Raw genomic sequence first — 6,872 nt, forward strand, 5'->3', positions numbered from 1 at the left:
AGACTTGAAACTAGCGATTGAGACCATAAACACGTGTTTACAATGTTTGCTGAGGTAATAAATCAAGTGAGGAGTAGGGTCATTTTCTCATAGACTTCTATACAATCAGACTTCTGTTTGTAACCAGAGGAGATGCCCCCTGCTGGCTATTAGAAATAATGCAGGTTTAAGGCGCTTCCACATTGGCTTCACTTTTCAGACCTAGAGGTTGCCCACTGGTTTTCAGTTATACACTTGAGGTCTCCAAGCCAATGCCAGGATCATCAGGGTTATTCTCCCAGACTTTGGAAAGCTCCCTCCAGAGCCACAGAGGACATTACACAACTGATTTAACAGACTGCGTATACTCCTCATAATGAGTTTATATGTAAAATTAGTCAACTGACACTTTCCTATATTGTACACACTGAATCAAATTAATTAATTTCTTGAAAACTCTCCGAGCATTTGTTTTAACTTGTCTCTCCTAATTGATGTGGGTATAAGTAATGCACCTGCTTCAGTTTGTTATATGCACTGTGTTCATGACTCATGTTTCTCTACAACAAGCTCAAGGATAGCAGATGTTCCATCTACTGCCATAATTTAGCCAATACTGAACCCACTCTGCATTAGAAAAACCATGAATGCACCTGGTTATTTTAGCTTCAATAACGCCTGCAGCATCTAATCATCTCATCTGTGCCGGCCTGCGTTTCATAACGACAGTAATCTCCCTCCTTCCTTCTGTTTGGTTCCGTGAGGAAGACACAGCTGTAGGACAGGCAACATTTTAAATGACTAATGTTACATCCACTGATTAACTCAAAGGTAAATGTTAGACTGTTAATTACAACAGGGATATTAGCAGGCAAGCCAGATTAGACCATGAATCAGTCATGGTGGGCCCCTTCAGAACCTGAGCTGATTATTACACCAGGAAAAAAAACAACTGCATCCTGATTATTCAAATGGAGAAACCACGCCCATGGCTCTTATCACTCCACTCCGCATCTGATCCTCTAAGCTGACTTTCACCCACTTAGAGTGTACTTTACTTCACATCTGTCATTGTTATTCTACTTTGATTTGTTTTAACTCCAGTGACCATTAGACGTTAATGATATGGCTGCAAAAAACTGCCTTCTATATTCATTAAAAGTTGATGTCTTGATCACCAGACAACAAATCTAAACCTTACCTCAATAAAGCACATGGATGGCAGACCATGGCGTGCTCGTATTGTGCATAAATGGCCGCCAATCTGCTGGTTGTGTCTGTGAGAGCCCAATAAAAAACCCCAGTGCTAGAGTTGACTGCTCTTTATTGATATGCAATATGCAAAATGGCCTCTTTATGGCTTAACACTCAGCGTGGTTTATAAGAGTCAGGGCTGAGGGAGAAGGAGAGGTAGATAGATGAGCAGACAACATGAAGCTGGGAGGGAATATGTGCACAGCCAGCCACTGCAACCCCCAAATTGTTCTTATCGACAGCACCCATTCATCCAGATTTTAAATGAATGCACTACATCAACATGAAGAGGTTTTCTTTCACCATCTCCTCTGCCCTGTGTTTTCATGCAGCGGTCGGCTTTAGAGGCAACTGCAACAATATGGAAAACCCCTTAAAGCCCTTCACCTTGTCATCTGGGCCAGTATTGCTTTCTGCAGGATTTCAGCACAGAGCTTTGATATACTGTAGAGATGATAAAGTGCTTCGTTGCAAAACGATCCTCTATCAGTGAGTCTGAAAGGGTTTGACTCCAAAGCAGCTATTAATGGCAGGGAAATCTGATATGTAGACCTAATATTGTTTAACGTTTTAAAGATGGTCCACAAACCATTACATTTGTCAATGGTGCTCAGTGTATATTACATTAAGTAAAGCTTGTGTCAAGTACAAATTAAGTTTTTGCTTTTAAGCCTGGAATCACTTAATAGCGCTAGAAGAAGTGCTAGAAAGCATTGGCACTCAATGTTTGGCATTAATTGGGTTTGGAAGGGTGGTTATGTTCTATTTGTGTCGAAACTGAGCTGGTAGTTTTTATCCATGCAAGCAGCATGGCTCTAGGACTGACAATGTCAGTCGATCTGTCTGTCGGTCTGCCACGTTGGTCCAGACACACCAGCAGGTTGACATTTCTGGCTTTTACTGAGTATCTTGACAGCTGCTGGATTGATTGCTATGCAATTTGGTGCGGACGTTAATGGTTTCCATGTGATGAATCCGTCTTGTCACCATGAGGTTGACATTTGTGCCTCTGAGTGTGTGTGTCTCAACAACTGTTGGATGGATTGCCATGACATTTTCTACACATATTCAAGTCCCCCTTAGGATATATTGTAATCATTTCGGTGATCCCTGGCTTTTCATCTAGCGCCACCATCAGGTCAAATTTCCAAGTGTGTCCTACATTTTGGTAACGACCAAATACCTGCAAAACTAATGCTATTCCTGTCAACCTCAGCTGCACTTTGTGTTTAGTGCTTATTAGCAAATGTTAGCATGGTAAACTGGTGAGCATGGTATAAACATTATACCTGCTAAACATCAGCATGTTAACAATGTCATAATCTCTACAAACCGATTCTGCTTTCACATGTAGAATCTGTTTGCAACGGGACAAGATTTTGGCATCAGAAGCGTTCTGGTTTCCGTAGTCTGCATAGTATTGACCAATCCTGTTTGAGCAGGCTTTGGTTGAATGCAGGTAAACAGTTCGTGTGCAGAGCAAAACAGGCGGAACGCATTGGCCAAAATGCAATCTGGGAACCCACCAGCTATCGACTGACGACGACTTTGCTTTTTATTGGTTTAAAATTAGCTTGTAAACTGTCTACTTGTGAAACAATCCAGTCATACACGTCGTCTCTCAAGTCCAACTCCAGTCTCGCATTTCAAGTTGCTAATCGGACTGTAAATAATGAGCAGTACATGGAAAAGGAAGTCTTGGCCCTGGATATCCGCTGGCTACACCGGATAAGCCTCCAGAGGCTTATCCGTTGTCAGACCGATAGCCGACAGCTTCAAAGTGCCATGAGCTGTAGACTCTTGTTATAGGTGTGTATTGCACGAGCAAAGATCAAATCAGTGTTGAGCACAATCAACTAATGTTCTAAGTTGTTTGACATCATAATATCCCGTCAGATATAAGACGTTGTGCTACTTTATCCCAAGAAATTGAACTGAAATCTCTGTGTCTGTCATCACGGTGGATCTTCAAGGTGCACCTTGTCCCACTCCCTGCATCTCTTCCTCCTCTCTGTGTGCAGGAACCTTAAACGAAACGGGTGCTTAATCTTCATGTACCCATCAGGGCTGAGCATCATTACCAAGCCTTTTATGTGAAGGTGAAAAGAAATGATGGGATTTTATGCAATGCGTGTTGATGCACCAGAATGAGCCTTTACCACCCCCCCCCCATTGCCTATTCTTTTTTTTACATGGTTCAAGGAAAGAAAATCAATTTTAAGGTTGAATGAGACTTGATAAGTCACGGTGAACCTGCATTCTGATAACATCTTGCCTTCTTAATGGCCTGTATTTCCTGGTGAATAAAGAAGAGACGGTTTGATTTGACAGAAGAGGCTTGGGATCATTCCAAAAAATCTGCTTTCAAAGGAGGGTTTCATTCACTGTTTGGAGTTATTATTTCCGTCCAGAGCACATGGTGTTATAATTAAAAATGGAGCTGTGATTATAAATATTGTAATTTCTGTATATGTATATTGTGACAGTGTATATATATAAGATAGCAAACTGTGATTAAAAATAACCTTTATTTCCACTGTATCAATCTTGTTTTCTGTGTAATCCGTCACTGTCCTGTCAAAGTGACTCATCTTTCCCAATTGACGGACAAAATGAGCAGCGTTTCCTGCTGTACGACAGAACCTGCTGTTTCCTCGTACCATTTTCACATCTGACAGATTGCAGACAGAAAAGTGCCTTTGAGTGAGGGTGTCTCCGGCTCTTTCTGCAAACTGTGTGCAAGCAGGACACACTGACTCGAGAGGGAAACCAAAAAGGATGCAGGAGGGAGTCAGCTGGATGTGGCACATTCACTCACCACACCAGAAAAAGACAGTTTCTATGCCCTTCTGTAAAGCTTTAATAATTTATTACACTACAGTACCTGGTCGGTCAGGCAATACTCCACTCTGTTATCCAACGACATTTGGTTTCATGTAACCAAGTGTTGGATGCAAGGATGTTTAACTACATCACACACAACATCAAAGCCCTTTAATGCAAGACAACCCCCACCTACACACAAACACACACACACTAGGCAAGATGCAGCCTTGATTCCCAGTAATCAGAGGCAAAAAACGCTACTTGCGTTCCTTTAATTAACTCCAAATGCATTAGATAAACACAACTCGAGTTTACACGGTCTGTGGTTTACCCATAATCCCCCCACAATCATCCCTAACATCTAATTTCACATCACACCCCATAGGAAGAGGTATCAAACCACACCTGTGTGTGTGGTGTGGATGAGCCATGTTCTATGCCTGATCGATCTGATTTTTCACACATTATCCAAATAATCCAACTGTAATGCCCCAAAAATGCAGTGAGGCGGTGTCTTGTCTGTATTGCAGCGGTATATGGCTGTAGCATACAGGAAAAAGATGTTAAGAGGGAGAATGGTTTTCAAAAAGGAGCACCAAACGTGCATTACATCCGTCAATCCTCTAACAAATCCTCCTTCAAATACCATCTAAGAATACATTACTTAAGCAGCTGATCGATAGTCCAGTGTTGGTCATGTATGTTTTTTCTTTTGTTCCTTTTCCCCTAATAATGATGGGCCTTGAAGCTAAATGGTTGTGGAAGATGTGTATGAAGGTGACATTTATATATGTTTGGAAAATTTGAATGTTATTAGTGTAACACAAATATGATGATGTATATATAGTATGTATGTGATAGATGTAATGTACTTGATTTAGGACCCCAGGAAGACTATAGCCATTGGTATCAGCTAATGGGGATTCTTTTTAAATAAATAAAGACATTATAGCCTCAGGACTGTGCACCTTTAATCATCCAGGTAGAGTAATAAATGTGCAGCATCCTAAACGACCCCCACCCTGGAGGATTCCTGGACCAGGGTGGTCCTGGATGAGGAATCATCTCCTCCCTATAGCTGTCCCAAGCGCCATGCATGCATGCTCGTTGTGTATACTCTCCTCTCTCCTATGATTAATTAAGACCGTTGTGCACCTCTTGCTTTTGCAGTGTGTCAACGCGATACTTGCGAGCAAATTCCTCTCCGGGACACACACAGGTCTACAACATACATACATGCAACATGCACACAAGCGCGCTTTCACGGTCAGAAGAACATTTTATGCACGAATGAAACTCGGCCATCACCAAACAGTCTTTTCCAGATGTGTTGTTGAATTGCCAGCCCCCAAAACCATTTGGTGCCTGTGTGTTGGAGTGTGTGTGTGTGTTTGAGAGAGGATGGGGGTCGTCCTGCGTTCACAAATGGCGCAACTTCCCATTTTTCTCTCCTGTCAAGTTGACACAGCTGTTGACACACCGACCTGCCCCTATACTGCAACCAACATCTGGTCGTTCTCTTTCACCATATACAGCCAAAAAGACAACAAGCCTGCTCGCGTTGCATGCGTGCATAGAGAAGATTTGATGCACAGGAGCACCTTGCACCTCCAGCCTCTTATTACCCTCCATCCATCCATCCATCCAACCGCTTGATGAGCGTCCTCTTACCTTCAAGTCGAGGGTTTCTGTGCGTCGTTTTTCACTCAACGTTGGAGGAACAGAAAAGAGAGAAACGCACGCCTATTCCGCAGCTCCCCGATCGCTGTGTGGAGGAGAACGGAGGGAGCAGAAACAGCAGCCTCTCTCTCTCTCTCTGTCTCTCTCTCTCTCTCTACCCCCACTGAAATATTAGCAGCCGTGGATTGGTCCACTAGGATCCCCAGCGGCCCCTCATCCGCTGCTCTTAGGAGGGGCCAAATAAAAAGCACACTGCAAATAAATCAATCAAGCCATTCAGCTCCAATGCCTAGTGATTTTTTCTCTATTAAAAACGAGTCATATATATTTCGATTTTTATTCAGATGGTCTAACCTATAAGCCACGTGTTTCCAATATATATATGCGGATGCATTTGGATTTGCTGGAGTGCACTGCAAAAGAAAACCATAGTTGATATTACAAAAGTATAGGTTAATATATATAGGCTACTCATTGTGATTATATGTTTGCTCAAATCCTATTCAAGGCTATTTCTTTAGCTGTATAGGCCTGTGTTGTATGATGTTATGATTGCAGGATCAAGTTCAGTAGGCAGAAAGTTTTTGGCATCATTGGACAAAAAAAATCCATAATAACCTTTCAGCATATTGTAATACAAGTGTTCAGAGAAAAAACTAGACTTCTGCACCTCCTCCTAGCACTGTTTTTTGAGGTTTTAAAATATCTAGCCGGTGACTTTGGCCAATCACAGGTCATTTCAGAGAGAGTGTTCCTATTGGCTGTGCTCCGGCTGGTGGGCGGTGCTTGGTATTTCCTCGACTGATCTCAATATTGGCTGCCGGGTCACAAACTTTCTCATTTTACAGCTAAACAGTACACTACAAGATGTTTCTGAAAACATTTGAGATGAGAAAATAGGCATTTAAATGACATAATATTGATTCATATTTGATCAGCGCTGCCTAGTTTGACCGTTTGGTTGGAGTTTGCGAGTGATTGACAGCTGCTCAGAGACGGCAAGGCTCCAGCTCGGCTTTGTTTGGTCGTTTTCCTCCGGTCTGTAAAACCTTGCAGATGCCATTAGGAGCACCGGAGGACACAGAGGCACGTGATTTTTTTTTTTCAGATCACCTGTGTCATGCAATACTGTC

General features: G+C 42.4%; 1 protein-coding gene across 1 annotated transcript in view; it reads right to left on the reverse strand.

Moving 5' to 3' along the window:
• dlgap3 (discs, large (Drosophila) homolog-associated protein 3) overlaps positions 1-5,871 on the reverse strand; it is a 134,548-nt gene extending 128,677 nt beyond the window's left edge. Inside the window, exon 1 of the mRNA XM_074613708.1 lies at positions 5,731-5,871. The gene's annotated coding sequence lies outside the window, so the exon portion shown is untranslated. The remainder of the gene's footprint in view (positions 1-5,730) is intronic.
• Between the last annotated feature and the right edge of the window lie 1,001 nt (positions 5,872-6,872).

The sequence above is a fragment of the Sebastes fasciatus genome, chromosome 17 (assembly GCF_043250625.1).
Source record: "Sebastes fasciatus isolate fSebFas1 chromosome 17, fSebFas1.pri, whole genome shotgun sequence".
In the NCBI taxonomy this organism is placed as follows: Eukaryota; Metazoa; Chordata; class Actinopteri; order Perciformes; family Sebastidae; genus Sebastes; species Sebastes fasciatus.